We start from the raw sequence: 24507 nt of genomic DNA, 5'->3' as shown, positions 1-24507 counted from the left end.
AAACTGCAAAATTTATATTTCACATGTTTAATTTTGGTTTTATTAAGAAGGTTGGGGGTGCCTGGGTGGCTCAGTGGGTTAGAGCCTCTGTCTTCAGCTCAGGTCATGATCCCAGGGTCCTAGAATCAAGCCCTGCATCAGGCTCTCTGCTCAGTGGGGAGCCCGCTTCCCACTATCTCTGTCTGCCTACTTGTGATCTCTGTCTGCCAAATAAATAAAATCTCAAAAAAAAAAAAGTACATTTATTAAGAAGGTGGGCATATACACACATTTGTTTTTAAGCAAATCCCCTAACTTTTCTGTGCTGCAATGTTATGTAAAACTAATTTAAGTTCTATTTTCTTCAGATGTTCGTGATTAGGATCAAATGAAATGAATTAGGGAGATTCCTTTATAAAGAGATGAAAGATATGCCCATACTATCTTTCAAATGTAAGACCTTGTGATGGAAATTGCCATTTTACCTTCAATATAGCTTTTTAAATTTTGTAAGTTGTGTTGTCAATGTTATTAGGGGGCTATGACTTTAAAGCTAAAACCTTTATAAAAAAATTGGTTTTCATTGGATCGTGGAATTGAGGATCTTCTAGTCACCTCTGCATCTAAAGTTAAATAGTTAAATAAATGACCATGACTACCCAGGGGTTAATCTTTACACAGTTTCGTCAGGTTTCATGACGAAATGAGCAAATCACACATGAGTTCAAAGTTTAGAACCTGGCAAAGCAGATTATAAAGAAAAGTGTAAAGCTTTTCAGTGAGAAAGAAAGAAAATGCTATTTAAATACACGTGCACAAAGCAGTACTCTTTAAATGTATCATTGTTCATTGTTGACACCGCATATGTCATGTTCAGCATCACATTAATAAGACCAACACATTTGCTGTAATGTTACTACCTAAAAAACACCCCACCCTCCTCAAAACAAAAGCAGGAAAGAAAAAGAACTCTTTTTAGCCATGCAGTAAAAGTGTTATCAACTCTCCTTTCTTAGGCAAATATTTCATAAAATGAAAGGGGAAGAAACCTGGCTCATAGACATCTTTCACTTCTCCAAATAAGTACTGAATATGACTCAGAGCACCATAAGACAAATGGAATTTCCAGAAAACATAGGACCTGATACTTATTAAAAGACCTGAAAATCATCCAATCTTACCATTTAAACTCAACTACAGAATTAACTTCAATTAGTCAAATGTAATCCCCTTTTACTAAATGAATTGCACAGTACTACTGATGGCAATACACTGGTGAAGATCTCTATTTCACCCAGCACTTTAAAGTGTGGGAGTTTGTGCATTAGAGGATTGTGCCATTTCTATAAAGATAATCTGGAGAAATAAAAAGAGAAGAAATTGGCAAAAGAAACATCTAAAACATTGTACAAAGGTTCTAGCAGAGAGTATTTTCCCTTGGAAAAATCAGTGACTATATATCTATGTACAGAGTGTACTATCAGCGTCTTGTGCTTACCAGCTAGGATTCTGATGATGGGGTCCACAGTTCCCAGTCTCCTATTTAAAAAAAAAGAAGAAGAAAGAAAAAAAAAATCTCTCAAGTTTTCCTGGAAAACTTACAGGTCAGAACTCAGGGTGAGAAATTCAGGGGACTTCTGCTCAGATTCTACCCTGTGGGCAATTTTTGAGCTAACTTTAGCTCCTCCCCTCTTTCTAAACTGATAGTGAACTCCAGTCACTGTCAAACATTCAGCAAAATACTGCTCTTACTCTTTCAAAGAGGTGGTGCTTCTTTACTGTGCAGTCCCCTAAGCAGCTCTGCCCTTCAGACTCTGCCTTCCAACACTTGGAACTTTGGGAACGAGAGCTATCTCCTGTGAAGTTCCCACCAACTATATACCATAACCTTGTTTGTGTTTGAGCTGAACCAATGAGTTTGCCCAACAGCTTGGTTTCCGAAATTTGCATTCCTTCTTGCTTTGGGCTCTGGAATGCTCTAAGAAATACAGAGAAGTTCTTTCACAATTCCAGGAATAAGGTAAACTTGGATTTTGAGGCTATGCCCCGTGGTCACATGCACTGTGAGTTTCTAGTCCACAGGCAGTTAGACATTTAACAGATGAACATTTTAGTCAGCAGTTTTCATATAGGTTCTCAATTCTAGAATATACTTTATTGCTCAACAGGTACTTTTTAAAAACTTCTAGATTATCAATCTAGTCATTTAATAAGACAATTAAGGAAGAAAGAGAGTTTGAAGATAAAGTGGAAATAGCCTGGAAAACTTCATAAATGCAAATTATCCCTTTAAGACTTCCTGTCTATTGTTCTACCTCTGTTATCTCTTTATGCTTATCCCCGAGTTTGGGTCTTTGGGTAAATACCCTTTTAGGTATAAAATCAAAGAGAAAAGAGTTTCAGAGGACTAAAGATAGAGACTGGTTTGCAAAAACATGGATGGATCGATCTAGAAAATATAATGCAAAGTAAAATAACCAGTCAGAGAAAGACAAATACTCATATTTGCAATTCAAGAAACAAATAAGGGTGCCTAGGTGGCTTGGTCAGTTAAGCTTCTGACTCTTGATTTTGGCTTTGGTCATGATCCCAGGGGCATGAGATGGAGGCCTGTGCTGGGCTCTGCACTGGGCAGGGAGCCATCTTAAGGTTCTCTCTCTCTGCTTCTGACCCCCCAACCTCACCTCCCCATCAAATGATCGAATGTACACTATTTCTTAAAAAAAAAAAAAAAAAAAAAAAAAAAGGGAAGAAAAAAAAGAGACAAACCAAAAACACGTTTTTTTGTTTTTGTTTTTGTTTTTTTTTAAAGTAGACTCCACACCCAGTATGGAGCTCAGCACAGGGCTTGAACTCTAAACCCTGAGATTAAGACTTGAGCTGAGATCAAGAGTTGGATGCTTAATGACTGAGCCACCCAGGCACCCCCAAAACACTCTTAACTGTAGAGAACAAATGGATGGTTAGTGGGGTGGGGGGGACATGGATGGAATAGGTGCAGGAGATTAAAAGAGTTCACTTATCACGATGAGCAGAATTGCTGAATTACTCTACTGTACACCTGAAACCAAGATAACACTATATGCTCACTCTACTGAGATTAAAATTTTTAAAAATGAAAAAAAAATAATAAATATATATACTGGGCCTGAATAATTGAATCCCTTTGGTATGCATGCCTATGCCTTTTTGAGCATCCAAAACATACCAAGTAAAGCATTGTTTGATTGAATCATCTCTACCATGTGTCTACTGTATAACTCAGTATAATTTACCCACCCTTTTTGAAGCTCAGTATCCCATCTATCAAATGGACCTAAAATTGCCTTTCTAACAAAATTACTAAAATAGAAAGCAAGGTGTGTAGAAAGCTAGAATAACAAGACACATAAGTTAGTAAATGACACATTCTTTTTTTCTCCTTACATTAATCAGACAAAGAGTATTACCCTCCAGTCTCCAAAAGAGGGGGATAAAACACATGAAATTAATTTAATACAAGTAATTGCACAAAGAAAAGAAAATATATTTCATTTCCTCAATCCTACTTTTACAGTAATCCTACAAAGTGAGTGGTGTATCCTTATTTTATTAAGGATAAGGAAGGATTTTATTAAGGATATTAACTTTGAATCTGGTCTGGGTGTTTCAAAATTTCCACTTTTTTTTTTTTTTTTTTTTTCTGTTTTATTTCTTGGGCTTAAGAATTTTTGGAAGATTTGACCAATTCCAATATCCAGGAAGTGAGCCTAGCCTGGAGTATGTGTTGTTTTTGGTGAAGAATCAACTACTGACTGTGGATACAGAGACAGAAATAGAGCTACAGACTGACCTATCAAGGTCATATTGCTTTTTCTAAAATCTTCTGATGGTAGTGTTAGAAACCATTCCATCTGAATATTAATCAGCCCTATGATAAGATCCCCTGTCTTTCCCCATAAGGGGAAAGTGGTCTTGCTTGAAACAATCCTTTCTTTTCTTTTGCTGGAAACTTTCTAGCCCCTCTCTCCTTCCTATAAAAAGATGCCCCCTACTTGCAAGATGAGACGCTGCCCAATTCATGAGTCCTTTAATAAATCGAATCAGCTCTTCAAACTTACTCTGTTGAATTTTGCTTCTTTAACACCACTGTTAAGGAATTTGCTTAGAGCTCTAAGCTACATTCTTGTCCCTTATGTTTTGTCAATCTCTTTTTTAATTTGTTACCTTCTACTAAAAACCAAAATTCAACTAAGCAAATTTTAAAGATCTTACTGGCTTTATTCAACAGTTCATGAATCAGGCTGCACCCAACCTAGCAGAAAGAAAGGAGCTCCCAGGAGCTATACAAAATGACAGATGCATAGGAAGAAAGAAGCTGGAACAAAGATGTTACACTAGATTAAAAAGGCAGATTAGTTATGACAGGGTCACTTTCCCTTAGGGCATGGCTTGGGTTTTCAGGTGGATTATTTAATTACTGCTGATAGATAATTCCTGATTGAATGGTTTAAGATTCCATTTGGGATGGGGGGGATCCAAAACTATAATTAAATATCCATGTGGTATGGGGTTAGTGTAAGTGACTACATTATGGCTCTAGTCTCTTGTTTTTAACACTTCATTCATTAAGAAAAAAAAAAAAAAGTATTAAGCATATTCTTTGCAACAGGCACAAAGCTAAATGCCAGAAATATCCTGCCCTGAAAATATAAAAGAATTGTGAAAAAGCAAACTATGGAAGGAGTGATAAAAACTAGGTTCACTGAAGAGCCAGACATAGAGGGAAAAGAAAATAGATTGAGCTTCCATTTCTTCTTTTTTTGGAAAGAAGAAGAAATACGTTGTTGCCAGGATCAACTGTTGTGTTAATTCTGTTGACTTATTAATTTCCACATATCCTCTTGCTTATAGCACGGTAAATATCTAGAAGGTAGAGGCTTTGATTTTACCCTCCTTAGCAACTTGTCCATAAATTACAGCTAAATAAATATCTGTTTAATTAGTTACTTTTTTCAAAAATGTTTCAGTCTTTCTGCCAAAATTGATGATTCGGGATATGAGGGAAATTCTTCTCTTCCTAAAGGTGAGTAAAGGACAAGTAGGGCTAGGTAGGGAGAAATAGGGGGCTCCATGACCAGGCTCACAAAAATCCCCAAAACGTGGACGTGTAAGGAAACCAGAGATAAGGGAACAAACCAGACCACCTTGCCCTCAGCGTGTGTGTGGGGGGGAGAGGGCGGGAGGAGGGGAGTGTCTTTTTTACAATAATGACCTGTGCCTAAAAAACGATGTCAGCCATTAAAGATGTAATCACCAGTCTTTACTCAAACCAAGACATCACAAGAATGATAAGGCCACAAGCTCCCTGGTCAGTTCTAAATGAAAGACTGTCCCTGGAGGCCCACGTTGGCCACCTTGTTAGGAACCCCTCACTCCTGAGAGCTTTTTGTTTGTATCCTTGCTTAATAAACTTCTATGGCTTTACTCACACCTTTGTCTGCAAGATTCATCCTTGGATTCTGTGAGACAAGAAACTAGCTCTCCCGCTTCAGGGGTCATCCTTAAATTTTCCTTATTTTACAGGGCTTATTTACCATAGCTAAACCAGTGCCAGGCAAATAGTGGACTTCCATGGGGGTTTACTGTATTATTTACCAAATTAAAGTCAGCACGGCAAATTGTTTCTGTAAGAATCCTAGGCTACACATCCAACTATGACACTCTAATGCTAAGTGCTCCATGAGTAGAAATGGGTGATGAGACTGAACACAGAGCTGCTTGGTGGCCAATCCAGGTCTTATTATTAGTAAGTGTTCTGAGAAACGAAAGAAGACCTCAACCTCACGGACCACATTGGGGAAAAAACTGATAGAAGCCTGCAGTCACAAATTTAGGCATTGAAGGACAGCAGAATGCACTCCTCCAAAATGTGACTGCGAGAATTCAGAACTTGCCACCACAACATATGTCACTGTGGTATATTGATTATCTTGAGCTGCAGGAACTTAAAGAGGATCTCTCCGAACTCCCCTACCTGCCTGAGGACAGATCCTTCAAAAAGGATTCAGCTGTCTGTTCCTTCGCTGGGAGTTTCCTCAACCCTGGAAGATGGGCTCTTGTCTCAGGGAGGGGACTAAGAAGTCAACACCACACCCAGACCAACTTTGTCACTATTGTATCTCTTACCTACACTTTTAAGGGCCCATATCTTTCCCGATAGTCCTTCACTCCCCTTTAAGAGGCCTACATCTCTTTTCCCCTTTTCCTTTTAAGATGGTATTTAAGTCTGAATCCAAGCCATCTATGGGAGTTACTCACTTTTCCCTGGGTACCTCCCAAGTACACCTGAGGTATTCATGTTAATAAACTTGTTTTTCTCTTGTTAATCTCTCTTTTATTATAAGGGTTCCACAGATGAACCCAGAAGGATAGAGGAAGAATTATTTTTTTCCTTCTCTTTAGGATACAGAAACTTTCTAATTAATCTATATTATAAATTAAATAAGAATGTTTTAGGATCTCAATCATCACATCTACAGAGGGAGATTTAATGAATCATTGGGACTCTCCTTTCCTGGATGTTTTAAGTGTAACAAAATACCCTGAGAGGAACATGTTAGCTTCTTCTCTCTAATCCCTTCCACCTCTCTTCTTCCCCCCAACCCCGCTGCCCACCCAAACATTCTTTGCCCTTCCAAGTGGGGGTAACCAAAATAACATAACATAATCTTTTTAAAAAGCCCTGTCGGGATGTTCTTACCAAGTAATTTCTATTCTGAAGCCAAGGAAGGCAGAATCTCATTTACAGGGGAGAGAAAAATATAAAGAGCAGAACGCACTTAAAACTCCCCTCTGCTCTTCTCTCTCTATTTCCTCTCTCCTATTCCTCCCTTCCCTACCTTTACCTCACCTTCTCTCCCCCCTTCCTTTTGCCTCCATTGGCCTTCCCTCCCCCTTCTCATTCCCTCCCCCTTTCTCTCCTGTTACAGGATTTATTTTCCTTTGTGATTCTCGGTCATGGTCATGCTACTTCCAAGAATGAAGAGGTAGACCAGACAGAGTGAAGGCAGCCAAGGGAGGTTGACGGAGGGAGAGTAAAGTGAAGCTGATAGTACAAAGCTCCCACACAGGGAGTGGATCTGAGAGGGTTGATGATTTGGTATTTAGATCGAGGGGTTTTTATGGGCTTGTTGGCAGGCTGTTTTTATTTATGTATTACTACTTTTAAAGATTTTATTTATTTATTTGACAGAGAGAGACACACAGCGAGGGAGGAAACACAAGGGAGAGGGAGAAGCAGGCTTCCCAGTGGAGCAGGGAAGCCAATGAAGTGGTCAACTTGAGCATGAAGCAGACAGGCTGTTTTTAATCTGATTATTCCTCCATCCAATGCCCTGACATCCAACCAGGTTTTGGACACTTGGGAAAGGATGGAGGCTCCTTCCAGGGTGATGTAAAATCCTTTTAACAGTGGTTTTCTCTTGGGGTGGGGGTGGGGGGCAGTCCCTGACTGACTTTCTTCCAAAATATCCTTCCTCACTCCTCTCTTCCTGGTCCCCGCCCCCCACCCCGTCCCTCTCCCCTGCCTTCTCTTCATCTCTCTTCTTCCCTCTTCTCCCTACTTCTCCTACCCCTCCTCTCTTTTCTTCTCCCCTCTCCCCCACCCCAACTTCCATAGCAAGGAAAGCAAAACACATTAATGTGCGAATAAATCACTAAGCTATATACAAATAATCTATTTTCTCCTTCCTGTGAGGTATATATTCTATTAGAAAAATTTCCCAGTAAGGGGCAGGGACTTTCCCAACCTCTATACATAGTATTATAAGCAAATGCCATTTTGCTAGTTGGTGATTAAAATACATTTAGAAACTAAAATCCCTGTAACCTATTTACTTTCCCCTACATCAAATTTCATTGTTAAATTCACAGAGGTATTTAAGGCAATTGATATGTTATGTCTCGGCAAGGGAATTTTAATAGTTCTCTATTAATATGTGTTTGCATGTCAATTTGCCCAGATACCTGATTATTTACATGAAGACTTGTAATTAACACATAATTTAGTTTTTTCTCTATATTTAAACAAGAAGAAAATTATAAGTATCAGAGCTAGGTACAGACAGTTTTCACACAATCCCTAGACACAGGCTTGCTGGTGGGTTATTTGATACTTTATGCAGCTAATTAATTTGATCTATTTGTTTGACTATGTATGATATATAAAATATGTTAAATTTTTGAAGATTTAATAGATCTTTGAAGATTTATCAATTTACCATATCTTATTGACTTGATATTTTTAATTTTTATTTTGAAATAATTTTACCCCTATAGAAAAGTTGCAAAAACACTACAAAGAATTTTGTATAGAGCCGCCTGGGTGGCTCAGTGGGTTAAGCCGATGCCTTCGGCTCAGGTCATGATTCCAGGGTCCTGGGATCGAGTCCCACATAGGGTTCTCTGCTCAGCAGGGGACCTGCTTCCCTTCCTCTCTCTCTGCCTGCCTCTCTGCCTACTTGTGATTTCTCTCTCTCAAATGAATAAATAAAAATCTTAAAAAAAAAAAAAAGAATTTTGTATATCCTCTACCAAGTTTCACCAATTTCACATTTTGACACATTTGGTTTTTCTCTCTCATGAATAAACCCACACACTCCCAATACACATAATGTATGTCTTTTCTTGAAACATTTAAGACTACATTGAAATATCATATCCCCTTATCCCTAAAACTTCTTAAATGTGACTTTCAAAGAACAAGGATATTCATTTATATAACCTCACTATAGTTATCAATACCAGGATATTCAACATTAACATAATACTATTATCTAGTAAACAAATATTATTCAATTTTTTTTCCAGTTGGGCATAAGAATGTCCCTTGTAACTGTCTCTTGAAGTGCAGCATCAAATCCAAGATCATGCAGTAAATTTAACTGTCTTGTCTCTCTTGAACAGTTTTTTTTTTTTTTTCCCTGTCCTTATAGCATTTTTCTTTTTCATTTTTTTGGTGTTTGTTTGTGTGTGACAAAACACATAACATAAACTTTATCATCCCAACCTCTTTTAAATGCACAGTTCAGTAATGTTAAGTATATCATATTGTTGTTGAACCATTCTCCAAAAATTCTTCATATTGTAATCTTTAAACTGTATATTAATTGAACAACTCCCCTTTTGACCTTCCCCAAGCACCTGACCATCACCGTTCTACTTCCTGTTATGATTCTGACTACTTCAGATACCTCATATGAGTGGAATCATACAATATTCTTTTTTAACTGGCTTATTTTATGTACCATAATGTCCTAAAGTTTCATCTATGTTGTAGCATGTGATAGGATTTCCTTTTTTTGTATGGCTGAATAGTATTCTATTGTATGTCTACATTATATTTTATCCATTCATCTACTGACGGATATTGGGTTGTTTCCATCTTTCAACTATTGTGAATATGCTATTATAAACGTGGTGTGTGAATATTTCTTCAACACTCTGCTTTTAGTTCTTTTGGATATATACCCACAAATAGGATTGTTGGATCATGCAGTAGTTCTATTTCTAATTTCTTGGGGAACCTCCGTTTTTATGTGCATTTCTCTAATGATTAGTGATGTTGAGCATATTTCCATAGGCTTGTTGATTGTCTTTGTCATATAAAATACCAATAATTTTGAAGTGCAGAAAATAGTTATGCTATAGAATATTCCTCATTTTAAGATTATCTGCCATTTCCACATGATTTGACCTAGGTTCTTAATTTTTGGCAAGAATGCTTCATTAGTGACATTAAGACCTTCTCAGGGAATTTTATTAGGAAGCACACCAGGTTAGTTTTTTCCATCATTGGGATAATTTAGTTGCTCAAATTGTCTCTCATTAGCCAGTGGGAGCTCCTTCAACATGGTTCTTATGTCCTTCTGATATGTCACCGTCATGTTGTTTTTGAGCACTTGCTTACTTTGTAGCATAAAATGTTCCAGGCTCATCTTGGATTTTTCCAACATCAGCCTTGCAATCAGCCATTCCTCCAAGGGGCTTTTAGAGAGGAAAATCAAGAAAACAAATCTGTTCTCTAGATAAGCTTATTGCAGCCAGGTATCAATGCCTCCAGTCACACAGTACTGAAAAAGTTATTTAGATTAGTTCTAACTTTTCCCCATTCAGGGTGGTTTTTTACATCTATAAAATACAGTTCAATTTATTGTTTTGGTTTGTTTTATATTTTAGGATTTGGGGTGCTGGGTGGCTCAGTGAGTTAAGCCATTGCCTTCAGCTTGGGTCACAATCCCAGGGTCCCAGGATGGAACCCTGCATCAGGCTCTCTGCTCAGCGGGAGGCCTGCTTCCCCCCTCTCTCTGCCTGCCTCTCTGCCTACTTATGATCTCTCTCTCTGTCAAATAAGACAATAAAATATTTAAAACAAATAAATAAATAAATTTTAGGATTTGTCCAATCCTTACTGATTTTTCTTTTTTAATTTTTAAAATATTATTTTAACCTTTTAATATTTAATTTTAATTTAATAATTAAAAAGAAAATACTACTTTAATATCTAAATATGTGAATATGTATATTTACATATATAAATATGCTTATATAATAAATAAATATGTGTATGTGTTTATGTATACAAGTATATGTATCTTGAACACAAGAGAATGCTTACCTTATTGTTTAAATATGACATGATCTATCAGTTTTTCAAAGGGCAAACACCTGAAGTATTTCAGCTGGACACTACCATTTCCACTGAATGAGGCAAAAAAAGTCAAACTAGTGACCAGAAAATGATTTCACATCTTTAAGGGATGTATGCAAATTTTTGCCCTCTCAATACTCTGAGCACAGAGGCAAAAAGGTCAAACAAATGCTACAAATTTACTCTTAAACAGCTCATTCTGTAAAGTTAGTATAGCTAAGTTGGGATGGAGCAGATAGATAGAAAAGATAGAAAGCAGATAGCAGATAGAAAGAAAAATTTGTATACCATTTAAAAATGGTAACTATGAGCTTTGCGCAGTGGCAGTATCGTAGCCAATGAGGTTTATCCGAGGCGCGATTATTGCTAATTGAAAAATGGTAACTATGTTAAGATTCTCACTGGTGGATATCAGCCTTTTGTCTGTAGTGTCGTTTGTGAATATCTTCTACCATTCTGTGGATTGCCTCTTTGTTTTATAGAGTGTTTCCTTTGCTGTGCAGAAGCTTTTGATCTTGATGAAGTCCCAAAAGTTCATTTTCCCTTTTGTTTCCTTTGCCTTGAAACATATCTTGAAAGAAGTTGCTGTGGCTGATGTCAAAGAGGTTACTGCCTATGTTCTCCTCTAGGATTTTGATAGATTGCTGCCTCATGTTGAGGTCTTTTATCCATTTTGAGTTTATCTTTGTATATGATGTAAGAGAATGGTCAAGTAAAGAACTCCTCAAACTCAACACACACAAAGCAGATAATCATGTCAAAAAATGGGCAGAAGACATGAACAGACACTTCTCCGAAGAAGACTTAGAAATGGCTAACAGACACATGAAAAAATTTTCATCATCATTAGCCATCAGGGAGATTCAAACCAAAACCACATTGAGATACCACCTTACACCAGTAAGCATGGCCAAAATTAACAAGACAGTAAACAAGAAGTGTTGGATAGGATGTGGAGAAAGGGAATCCTGTTACACTGTTGGTGGGAATGCAAGTTGGTGCCGCCACTTTAGAAAACAGTGTGGAGATTCCTTAAGAAATTAAAAATAGAGCTTCCCTATGACCCTGCAATTGCACTACTGGGTATTTACCCCAAAGATACAGATGTAGTGAAAAGAAAGGCCACCTGTACCTCCATGTTCATAGCAGCAATGGCCACAGTCACCAAACTATGGAAAGAGCCAGGAAATAAAATACTAGATTTGGTGTTTAGCACAGCATGATTTGATTGGGTAAAGAGACAGTCTCTAGTGGAATGAGATAGTCTATAAAGTGAAACAAATTTGTAGAAGTAAGAACTCAGGAAAGAGGTGATAAGTATATTCTTCTTAACCCACCACACACACACTTAATCCTGGAGCAAGGGAAGGCCTCCTCAGGTTTCATTGACATTTAAAGGAACACGGTAAATCATTTGGCATCAGGGTGGCTTTTCAGGAAGTTTAGATTTTATCTCAGGCTGTACACTTGAACCTCACTGCTTTTGGCTCTTAGTGAATTTAACTCTTAGAGAATTCCAATTTGACTTTCTGCTTTCATGTGAATTGGGGGAGAGGAAGTTACAAAAGCAGAAACATGAATTTTACTTCATATATATTCTACTTCAAATCAAATGTGATTCTGCTTTGAGAAATCATAGAAGAAATATTCAGGTCTCAGTTGTTGAAAAAAAAAGGAAAGGTGCTACTCTTTGCTTTGAGTATTAGGGAGAATAAAATCAACATTTTGCTCTACCTTACTGTCCTCATGGGACCTTTGGTTTGCATCATTGTGTTCTAACTTCCTTCTGTATTTACTGTGCAATAATTTATTCATTACATCGATCAATTTACTTATTTATTTTTTAATCTTGTGCAGTCTATTATGTTTTAACACATACTATAAATTCCTCAACACTGCTTAAATGGTAATAGATAAACAAACAAATAAATAGATAGTTAGATAATTGTGATTCTTGCTCCCTTACAAATTCCTCCTCTCTCACTTTGGCTGTCCCTTGATAGCTATTCCATAATCAACTTGCTCTGGACCTGTTGCCTTGATACAGCATTCTCTAGAACATTTGTTTAAGATACTCACCTTTATGATGCTTCATTTTAAGAAGACTTCAAAAGGCGTTTGAAAAAGTCAGATCTTTTTTTTTTTTAAAGATTTTATTTATTTATTTGACAGAGAGAAATCACAAGTAGATGGAGAGGCAGGCAGAGAGAGAGAGAAGGAAGCAGGCTCCTTGCCGAGCAGAGAGCCCGATGCGGGACTCGATCCCAGGACCCTGAGATCATGACCTGAGCCGAAGGCAGCGGCTTAACCCACTGAGCCACCCAGGCACCCATAAAAAGTCAGATCTTCATAGCCTTCCCTGTGTTGATCAGAGCACCCCAAGCTATTCTGCATGACAAGAGGGCTTCTTGGTCTGGATGTTGTGGGATCCAAATCAGCCAGGGAGTAGTTTGTAGAGTCACTACATCTCTTACCCAGTTTACATAGGACCTACCTCCATTAGGAAAGTTTATATATTGTTTGACTTCTAACTTTCAATTAGCTGACAGAACAAAAGTAATTCCTTGTCATCATTATTAATTATTAATCTGCCTTCTACAAGAGCCCTATATCTTTACTGTTGTTGTAAGAATGAACTTTTGGACTCACTGCCTAACACAGAATGAATGCAATAGTAGGTTAATGTTTTACTAACACGATAGGTAGCTAAGTAGGAGAATCTAAAATTTAAATAAAAGACACTAATACAGAGCAAAAATCATCAGCAGGAAGAAATATGAAGGAGGAATTATTTCCTATTTTAATTTTACCTGTATGACTATGAAAATGACAGAATCATCATCCTATTGGTGCTTTACAGAAAGCATAAAGCCCTCACTTTGACCAACTACTCTCTATTCATTCCTTCCATCCCATTTCCACCATCACTGCCTGTCATGGCTTACAAAGGGCTCTTTAAGACTTGGCCTGACTTGGAGTTCTCATTTTGGACCCTTTTCCCAAGGCACATTAATGGCCAGCCATGCTAAACTTACTATGAAAATTTGACTGCCGCAACTCTCTCATCCACCTCTGTTTTTCCCCTTATACAGTTACTTCCTTCTGTTTGAAATGTTCTTTTCTCTTTTGATTGTACTTTCCCCAAAACTGTCTCAAGCTTTTCTCTTAAACTCTGTGGCCTTCATTTATACTCCAGTCAGATTTTATTGTCTATTTTATAATGATTCCCATGATATTTTAACTGACTATGTTCCAAGAGAATTAAAGCCTTTTGTAGCTCAGAAGCCTAACAGGTACCCAAGAGATCTAGGGGATTTAGCTACCCAGTGTGGTCCAATTCTTTTAGTTGTTGTTGAAGCAATAAATCAGCATGGCTTAGAGTGTAGGTCCAAGAGACAAAGGTTTTTTTGTGTTGTGAGATGATTTAGCTAGATCTTTTTGTGTGTAAAGCCAATTGCTGTTGCACTTTCCTCTGTACCACTGACTGTGACTTCTTATGACAATGGCTGATCTATGTCCTCTCTCTTCCTGTCTTATGTTTCTTTCCAACACTTAGAGTGGAATAGAGTGTAGAGATTGCTCCTCAGTCTATCAGGTTGTCCAGAATTACTGCTCTGGATAAGATATTCTTTATTGTTTCCCATAGAACTATGACACCTGCCTTAAGAGAACTCCATTTAGGGCTAACACGAGATGTATGAGTATCCTTACTGCTCCCAGACTTCTAAGGTCTGCAGCATTACTGTATTCAACAGCTATTCTTCATAATCTCTGGTTTAGAATTATAGCTATTACCTGTTTTTTTTGAAGAAAGAGTTTTCATCTCCATTTTCTAAGAAGTGTTCTCTTGACTTTAAAGAGAAGAGCAGAATAGTAATGCCTTTTTATTGAGAGAGAGAGAGAGAGAGGGAAAGAGAGAGTGAGTGTGTGCACACACATGCATGCAGGAGGAAGGGGCAGGAAAGGGAGAGAGAGAGAGAGAGTCTTCTGCAAGGTCCACAACTGGTATGGAGTCCTACATGGGACTTGATTCCCCTGATTCTGAGATCATGACCTGAGCCGAAATCACGAGTCCAGCACTTAACCGATTGAGCCACCCAGGGGCGCCAAGTAATGCCATTAATGTGTCTCATTAACTGCAAGCTATCCTTAAGTCTCACTTCCACTTCTACTCGCTCCTGAGTCCTGTCTTGGGCAGAGCTCTAATGATCTGCCAATTAGGAAAATCCAAACTGCCTTCTCTGCTGACAGCCTCTACATTGACTGCTCTAGCATTTCTTTTACACTGCAGATCTCTGTTCAAGCTCTGTCCTCATTCTCCTTTACCTGTTCTCTTCCTGTCTCGCAGCCTTTCCTTTTGTCACTCCTCCAAATAGATCTCTTCACTCATGGCTTATGAGATGTGACCTGTGCGTCTATTACTACTGCTTCTTGCATTCTACATCTTGATTATGATACAATCACAGCACAATACAATAAAGGGTACACTCCCTATTACATTTCTGAGACTTGAACATATCGACATATGGTTTACAGAATGGCGTGTTTTCTGGTAAGAGCTTCTTAATAATCCAAACGCCATAAAAGTACAGCTATGTTGGTCATTGAACTATGTAAGAGGGTCAGCCCAGTTTGGAAAGCTTGAAAATACGCACAGTCCCTAAGTCTATAACACTCTGTAATTAACCTGATTAAGTAATTGAAATTTACTGATTAATATAATAAAAGTCAATAGCTGGCCTGAAAGCTGTCAAAAAAGTAGTTATTTCATATATACATGTGATCTAACAGATCTCCAGAGAACGTGATTATAATTAGATTAATTAAAGTATTCTGAAAGTACATCCAGTGGAATTAGGAAGAGGTAATGATGATTTTGCTTAGGAAAGTCAAAGAAAGTTCCAGAGAAAAGTCTATACACACATGAAGCCACATCCTTTCTCCCTTGCCTGTGGCTGTCTCTGCTAATGGAATTCACATTTTAGTGTTTTCCTCTGTACCTTGATGTCATCTTTCATCTGCTTAAAGAGTACTCCAGGAGCTAATTTGAAGGGATGAAATATTTTTATCAATCTAGGCTACACATACACAATTTAGGACAGCATGCATCTTATACAGATCTGAGTTAGATAAGTGAGTATAAAATGCTCCCAGAACTCCTTGCTGGTAAGGAATCTGGCCAAGAACAGAGGTATTGATTGAAAGAGCCAAGAAAAGACATGAGGGTGGGAATTTATCAAATACTAGCAGTTTACTTTATTATCATTTCCTGAGAACTTCTGAAATATTTTCAATGTTTGGAGAATTTGTTTAGTAACTAAAAGGAAAAGTTTCTACTGAGAGAAAACTTTATGCACCTATTAGAACATTCCAAGTGACCCATTGTTTTCCTTATCTATCTGTTTGCCAGTATCTGTAATATAAATTTTAGAAAACATATTTTGCCTCATGACTTTATGAATGATTCTATTTCATATCAAGACATTCTGGTGTATTTTATTCTTTCCTTTTTAGGTTTCTTCTTCTTCATAAAGAGATCAGATACAACTTAGACTTTGTATTACATGATACCTTTTTCAAAGTATTTTGACATGTTGGATGATAAACCGCACACTAGGGGCAAGAGTAATGGTGATGAAAGTGTTGCTGTTTTGAAAATACAAATATATGGATCCAATGGATAAAACTGTGCCCAAATGAAGAGATGTGGGTTCCTCCATCATCAGCAGGTCAGCTTACTGTGGAAAGGCAGGTCAGCTTGAAGGGCAGAGTCCACTGCTCACACAGGTTGGAGTGCCCAGCTAATATGAGTTCAAGTGCAGAGTAATGGCTTCTGATTTCCCCGCTGCATCTCCTCCATTTGTCACTATAGTCTACATTCTAAACTTCCTGTGCCTAGCTTGAGACTTCAGTCCTGGATTAAATATGATATAGAAGAAATCATTCAATTTAAGTGTAGATTAAAATTAAATTTAAAACTAAGTTTATATGTTTATCTAGGTACAACAAAAGTATTAGCTTAATTTGAAAAAGCTTAATAGATAACCAGTATGCATTGAATTCTTGCCAAATGTAAATGCTGTACTAGTGTTTTACATGCATTATCTCATTTAAACTTCAGAGGGAAAAAAAGGAGCTAGAGGTACTATTACTACTTCTACTTTATGAAAGAGGGAATTGAAATAGAAGTATAATAGATTCAGCCAACAGAAAAGTAACAAACTAGATAAAGATGAATATCCTCAAGAAAAAAGAGGGGTGCCTGGGTGGCTCAGTTGGTTAAGCCACTGCCTTTGGCTCAGGTCATGATCCTGGAGTCCTGGGGTTGAGTTTTGCATTGGACTCCCAGCTCCTTAAGGAGTCTGATCTCCCTCGGACCTTCTCCTTTCTAATACTCTCACTCACTCTCTCTCTCTCAAAAAAATAAAATCTTAAAAAAAAAAACCACACACAATTTTAAAAAATCGGCAAGGGATTAAAGAATATAAATCACAAAGAGAAAACCTGAAAAGTACCTACATTTTCAAAAAATATATATCTCTTTTTCTGTTTATATATAAATTAAAAGTATATTTATATCTTTATAAATATGTATTTTATATATATTACATAGATTTATGATGTATTAATATATTATATATGATTTATATATATTTATATTATAAATATATTATATGTAAATATAAAAGTATATTTTTATAAATATAAAATTTTTATATATAACACTTTCGTATTCAGAGAAGTGCACACTGAAGTCATGCTAACATACCTTTATATATCAATCATATTGATAGAAATTAAAAATTTCAGATGACATCCACAGTTGGAGGGAATGAGGAAAAGTAGAAAGTCCTTAACATTTTGGTTTAGTAAAGCCAACAAAGAGAACTTTCTGCAATTTATTGAAATTAAACAGTGTTTCATCTGTTTTATTGAAATTAAACAGATGATACACTCCGTGAATCATCTATTCCACTCCTGGGGATAGATCTGTATTGTTTTTCCCAGTTCAGATATTTGATCTAACTCACCAGACCCAAAATATATACCCACTTGAGGCTTTTATTTAGCGAATGCAAGCAAGCATCAGAGATCTCAGAGATATCCACAGTATGAACTCCTGTGGGCCTAATCTCTGTGCTCTGGGGGTGGGTTGATTCTCTGACTTGAGCTGCCAAGACCTGCACGAAGGAGTTATCTTTGGGAGAGACTCCTCCAAAAGCTTTCAGTGGTGTGGTAAGTAGTCAAGTCAGGCTCATCCAAATGCTTAGGCCAGTGGCAAACTATCAGTGGTAAAGAAGCTAACCTTGCATGTTGTCAGGGGAGTTTCAAACCCTAAACAAAAGATGAGATATTCTACTGCCCTTACCTTGGCTAAGTCAAAAACCGGAATCTAAGCATCCCCAGGGGTAAAGATCTATCTCTCCCCATCCAGCTGAAAATTTGGTCTATTTCTTGCATAAATGTTCCTACACTGACAGAGAGATAGATGTGACAATGTCCATCTCTGGCATGCTTTGGAGGGCAAGGATTTAGAAATGCTGTCAAGGAAAAGAAATTAAAGAAAATGTGTGATACATGTATGATGGGATAAACTAACAGTAGAAAGAATAAGATTTGCCTACATCAACATAGATAGATATCAAAAATGAAATGTTCAGTAAAAGCCAGAATCCTAAAATTTTCCTGATATGTATTACATAACAAGATGTATTGCCTAACGCAGTTTATGAGCATAAAACACACCCAAATAGGCTATATATTATTCAAAAATCCAAAGTATTGTAAATAAGTAATGGATAGTGATTTGGGAAGAATGTAAATTTTGAATAAGACTAGATGCTTATAGTGGAATGGAATTGGGATTAGGAACCTTTGAAAGGGAATAAAATAAAGTGTGTGTATGTAAAAAAGAGAAGATTTCCATGTAATATAGGCCCCCAATTAATAATAGATAATATAATAAAAGAGAAAACAAAATAATCATAGCTGGTATCATAAGAAATGAAAAACATTTCTGTGGATAGGAAATAGATAAAACAAAAAACGAGGGGCCACCTAGGTGGCTCAGTCAGTTATGTGTCCCACTCTTGATTTCAGCTTAGGTCATGATCTCAGGACCCTGAGATCAAGCCCTGAGTCGGGTTCTGCTATGAGTGTGGGGCCTGCTTGAGATTCTCTCTCTCTCAACATCTGCCTCTTCCCATGCTTACGGACTCTCTCTCTCTCCTTCTCTCTCATAAATAAATAAATAAATATCAGAAAGACGGAAAGAAAGAAGGAAGGGAGGGAGGGAGGAGGGAAGGAGAGAGGAAGAAATGAAGAAAGGAAGAAAGGAGCTGTGAGTAGTGCTGAAGTTACAGACATACAAGACTCGGGACCTGGCTGCAGCAAAGACACAGACAAGTCCGGCTCCTGTAGGAGACAGAAGTGCCCCTTACAAGCTGGACTAACAGACTATGATTGCTGCTTTGGGAAACGGAGCAGGTGGTTGCAAATAATTCATTTTTCTGCTGGAAGTTTTTTTTTTTTTTTTTTTTATTTTAGAATACAGAATTTCTGCCAAAGCATCCAGGATGGATGTGTGTGTGTGTGTGTGTGTGTGTGTGTGTACATATGTGCATAGGTGTGGGAAATTGTCTGCTATTTCAGTAGTTATCGTCTTTCTCCAACCTCTTTCATTTTCTTTTTCTTTAACTTCTGTATTTCACATGGCAGACTTCCCAGATACGCATTACAAGCCCCTTGTCAATTTCTTTACATTTTTACTGTTTTAAGATTATGGAACACCAGCCTAATTTTAATAATCACCATGTACTTCAATTCTTCTGATTTTTAAATTAGAGAATTACATAGTTTAGAAACTGAAAGCCTTATTGTTAAAGAATTGAATTCATCTCCAGTTCCCTTTTGGTTTCTATAACAGTCGATGTGGGTTTCCTCCAGATTCAATTTCAAAGCTAGATTCAAATCAAATCCGAATTCAAATTCATAAAAGAACTTACCTATTTGGTGTTTTTTCATCGCTCTTCTGGTGTCTAGGTGCTGAATTCCCTTGAGCATTTATCTACTCCTGGCTTTATTTGCCTTTATAATTCAGATCACGTTATCGTGGCAACTTGAGGGATGTAACTGGCAGGAAGTGCTTTGAGGCCCACAACTGGGCATTGGTGACGTGGGAGCTGGCAGTGCCTGTCCTTTGCTGAAGTTCCATCAAGAACGCTTTCAACTTCATAGTCTCTGTCGTTGAAAAATTTGCTCTTCTCCAACATGCAGATTAGAGAGTGTCTACTGCTACAACATTCCAACATTTCTCCCAAGACCAGGGAACTCTGAGGACCAGACACGTATTTAGATGCCAACCTTCTCAGCAGGCCATGGGTTGATTCTCCAGGATCCTCAGTATTGATTTCTCATCCCAGAATTCTCCACACTTGGTCCAGAGGCATCTGTCCGGCTAAGAGAAGGTAAACTTTTTGGGTGCCTTTTCTTTTCTTTCTTTTTTTTCCCCCCAGATTCCAGTTTGGGGTTGGGTTTGGGGAGCAAGGGTTCTGCTTTTCTGTCCTTATGTGGGGAAACTTCTGCATGAGTTACTGTTTTGCTTCAACCACTTCCTAGTTTTCTGTTTCAGAACTGCTTATCTGGAAAAGATGCATTCGGTTGGGCTCACCCATGTGATAGGCTTATCCGGACAGGGCCTGCCTCAGAAGGTCTCTAGGCCTATGATTTTATTAGAAGAGTAGATGTGATGCATTACAGAGGGAAAGGAGCCCATACCACCACACTTCAAACCAGCTTTGCACAGTATTAGAGCAGCTATTCAGAACCCAGAGTTTAGATAGTACTACGCTTAATTATGCTTACCTTCATTACCTCCCTACCCAGCAGTCTGAGACCTTAGCAGTCTGCTCAGCAGTGTTTCATTCAGGAGCAATATTTGAGGATATAACTGGAATTAAGAAGGTAGGATGGTAGGAACATGCATTCTGTTATTATTTTCAGATTCTCTTTTGAATTATCACATTTTTACTTGATTTTTGTGGAGTTCAAGCTCTTTTACAACAATACTAATACATGGTTTTTCTGTTTTTTTGTAGTTATGCTACCCTGATGAATTCAACTATTTTTTTGCTTATCATGGCATAAAGAGACAATTCTGGTATCTCCATGTCCAGATGTATCGGTCTTTCTTCTCTCAAGTCCCTTAGGTTCATTACAAAGGAGGTATTGAAAATATAACCAGTGAAAAAGTACACCATCATGCTTCATTTATCTTCTTCAGAAATAGTTTCAGAAAAAGAACACATACCATTCTACAGCACGTCTCTGTAATTACAGATGCTCACTGTGATCCCAAATTATGCTTTAACTTCAAACTGAGATTGAAGTCAACTTGTTCTTATACAATTGGGCTTCCTCTTCATTACAAAGTTGTTCATGTAAATGCTCATGTAAATATTTCTGTTATATTGGCCATTAGTTTCAAAGAAGGACTCTTCAGCATTTATTATATATAATGTCCGCACTATTCTTAATGATGATAATTGTAAGGAGTCCTATAGAAAAGTCTTGATTACCATATCACAACTTGAAATCGTTCAGATAGGGCTCTATATAGTAAAGCCCTTTTCAGGAGTATTTTATCTTCTAAAATTCATTATTTAAAGATTGTTTGTCTTGAGAACTCATCTTGAATTCTTTGCTCAATTTCCAATTTTTATTTTTCCATACTACTCAAAACATACTTAAACACATCTACAGATAAAATTATAATAACCCTGCATAAAATTGTACAAAGAAAGAAATTACATATAGACACAGAAAAATTCCAGCTACAGTTTATATAAATCTGTTCCTCAAAAGCCAGATTTGCTGCAAACATTGTGGAACATTTCATGGGCTCTCATTAGAGGTAGAAAATGAGTTTCACAATTCAGGAAAATAAAGCACAAATAAATAATCCTTTTGCATCAGTATTCAATATAGTATTTTCTCTTTAAAGAAAACAATTTACATTTAAAATCCATAAGCATCAGATGCACATGCAGAGACATAACTGCACCTGCTTTGTACCCTGAAGAAATGGACAGCATTGTCTTCTAATCTGTATTACAATCTATTATCTAGCTCCTGCATGAAAACTATTTGAGCAATGTTGTCTTAAAAACTAAACTACTGTAATAGAGCTCAAGCAAATGATAGATCTTCAACTCAATATTCAGAGTATGGCTCTCTACCAGTGATAGAAATTGATCATCCTAAATCTCCAAAGTCAGAACATATTCAGGAGATAAAAGCCTTAATTTAGCTTTTAAAGAGACATATTTTATTCTGACCAGACAATAATTCTCTGGCATTCTTTGGACACCTATTACATGCAGAATGTCAACAGACCATCCGTAAGAAACATGATTTCAAAGCTGTCTTAATTGCTGAAATTTTTTTCAACACATTTCATTCTTGTCCCTTGAATTGTTGCCCCAATGCTGAGTAAATCATGGCATTTCTGATGGCTGAACAGATGGTCTTCTGTTACTTCAGGCTCTGTCTTGGTGATGGCTTCTCTGACATGAAATCTCCTCACTATTTCCAGAATATGCCACCATTAGTCTGTCTTCAGCTTCTCTGATACTTTGGTTCCTGCTTCATACAATACCTTTCATGTTTGTTCCAGAAATCTTGCTACAGAAGTCCTACCAAAAAAAATTTTCCTTAAACATGTCAGGCCTGATGATTCCACAAGACCTTCATATTTAACTCTTTTTAATGTCACCATTTGTTCTTAAAAATTAAGAATTTAATAAACTGGGAATTTTGGAATATTGAGAAAAATAGTTAGAAATACTAGAATAAATATTTGATCTCCAAGTCAGGAGATCTAAGGCAAGGCCTATGTCATCCCCTATTTTTATGACCAGCATGGACTGTAATAGGAGCACCCTGCATCAATGTTGACTGATTAATTGACTCTTTCTTCTATTTGTCATGCTATCTGTCATTCCTATTTCACTCTCTGCACAGGGGTTCACTAGGTTTGTTGCTGCTATCCATCTTTAGAGCTATACCGTATGGGGAGGTTGGGTGCACAAAGGATTTTCTCAGCATTGTATAGCTAGCACTCAAGGTTCTTATACTGAATATTATGTCTAGGCATGGAATGGAATTACATAGCCATAAAGATTTGCTGAGGGATCCACAGGGTTTTGGAATTAAATGACCCAGGGGAGGAAAAATATCTTCCTCTACCAATCTTAGGTTTTCCTGCCAATGGCTCATAAATTAGACTGGCCAAAGACAGATAAATAAGAGGGGGAAAAAAAACCCAAAAGTTTATTAAAAGGTTCAGAAGTCCATGTGGCATTTGAGAGTACCCAGAGATGGGTAACTCAAAGATATGGTTAGAACTGGGCTTATGTAATATCTTAACAAAGAAATAATACATTTTTCTAAAAGTGACAGGACAGGAGAAAAGAACCTTAAATCTCAAGGGGCAGCCAATTGTGGAAAGGAAATATATGGGAAAATAATGGCAGATACAAAGTAGTTAGTAAAGCTTGTTCTGCAGAGTCCTTGAGTGCTGGACAGGTTGATAGAGTTGAAACTTATCTCCACTAGGGGTATCTGGTTGGCACACTTGGTTCAGCATCCAACTCTTGGTTTTGGCTCAGGGTCTTGATCTCAGGGTCGTGATCTCAGGGTCAAGAGATCACGCCACGCATCAAGCTCTGTGCTCAGCGTGGAGTCTGCTTATGATTCTCTCCCCCTCTCCCTCTGCTCCTCCGGCTCAGGCTTTTCCTCTCTCTCTAAAATAAAGAAAGAAATCTTTAAAGTTATCTTCACTGATTAACTTTTGTGCTTTCCGGTAGAGAGGAGGGGGGAAAAGCTTGTAAATTTATGTCCCGCTTTCAGAGAAATGCCTGCTTGGTGGAGGGGCTGACTTTTCTTGCATATGCTTCTTCTCAATTGTCTTCAGCTCAAAATAATCCTTATGCCAAAGTGGCATATTTTGCTTTGGCATATTCTGCCTTCCTACACTGATTAAGAACGATGCCTGGAGCAACTACCTGTAAGACTCAGTTTAAAGTATCCAAGTTTCTAACACTGAGATAATTCAAAGGTGAGAAGTAAAAAAAAAAAATCAACATGGGGCACAAGGGTGGCTCAGTAGTGAAGCATCTGCCTTCAGCTCAGTCATGATGTAAGGGTCCTGGGATCGAGTCCCACATTGGGCTCCATGCTCAGCGGGGACTCCTCTTCTCCCTCTGCCTCTGCCTCTCCTCCCAGCTTGTGTGCTCTCTCTCTGTCAGATAAATAAATAACAAAATCGTTTAAAAAATAAGTAAAATTAAAAATAAATATATAAATCAACCTAGATAAGTGCCACATAGGCTTTCATTTTTTTTTTTCTGCTTAGATTGACTCTATTCACAAAATCATCCAAGAGAAGTTTAAAAAAAAAAACATTTCTCGCATTTCAGAAGACTGCTGCCCTACAGAAAGATCGTACACACAGGAATATTCAAGTTGGAAAAAGAAGAGCTAGAATGGCAAAAGCGGTTGGAGGAATTAACAAGAAAATGTTAAGAACTGTTTGAGTTATAACAAGAATCTTGAGTCAAGAGGGAGATGCACAGGCAACACATCCAATCAGACCATCAGAAAAAATCTGGCCAATGAATTCCATTTGTTCTTTACTAATAAAAAAAAAATGTGGGTGTTGTAGTTCATGGTTTACAAATATTTAGAGTAATATACGTAGCTGTCTTAGCAGATATGGTTTCATGTATTTTCTACATTTTCTTTATACAATATCTTAAAAACACTTCAGGTTTTTGCTG

The 24507-nt window shown here is 37.4% G+C and overlaps 1 protein-coding gene and 1 long non-coding RNA gene across 7 annotated transcripts in view; one reads left to right on the top strand and one right to left on the bottom strand.

The window, feature by feature from the left end:
• KYNU (kynureninase) overlaps positions 1-19718 on the bottom strand; it is a 134333-nt gene extending 114615 nt beyond the window's left edge. The window contains exons 1-2 of one of the 4 annotated variants that reach the window (XM_082689356.1): positions 19675-19718; positions 1478-1518 (exon numbers count right to left, since the gene is read on the bottom strand). The gene's annotated coding sequence lies outside the window, so the exon portion shown is untranslated. Of the gene's footprint in view, positions 1-1477; positions 1677-1731; positions 1824-12748; positions 12780-19674 lie in introns of those variants that run through there. The other 3 variants (XM_082689354.1, XM_082689353.1, XM_082689355.1) reach the window with 3 other exon arrangements.
• Positions 1471-24507, top strand: part of LOC309843703 — a 38827-nt gene continuing 15790 nt past the window's right edge. For all 3 annotated transcript variants that reach the window (XR_014300292.1, XR_014300293.1, XR_014300294.1), the window contains exons 1-2: positions 1471-1513; positions 19668-20136. This is a non-coding gene — a long non-coding RNA (uncharacterized lncRNA). The remainder of the gene's footprint in view (positions 1514-19667; positions 20137-24507) is intronic.

This window comes from Mustela nivalis (genome assembly GCF_964662115.1).
Source record: "Mustela nivalis genome assembly, chromosome: 11".
Taxonomy (NCBI): domain Eukaryota; kingdom Metazoa; phylum Chordata; class Mammalia; order Carnivora; family Mustelidae; genus Mustela; species Mustela nivalis.
This window is presented reverse-complemented; position numbering and strand designations above follow the sequence as displayed.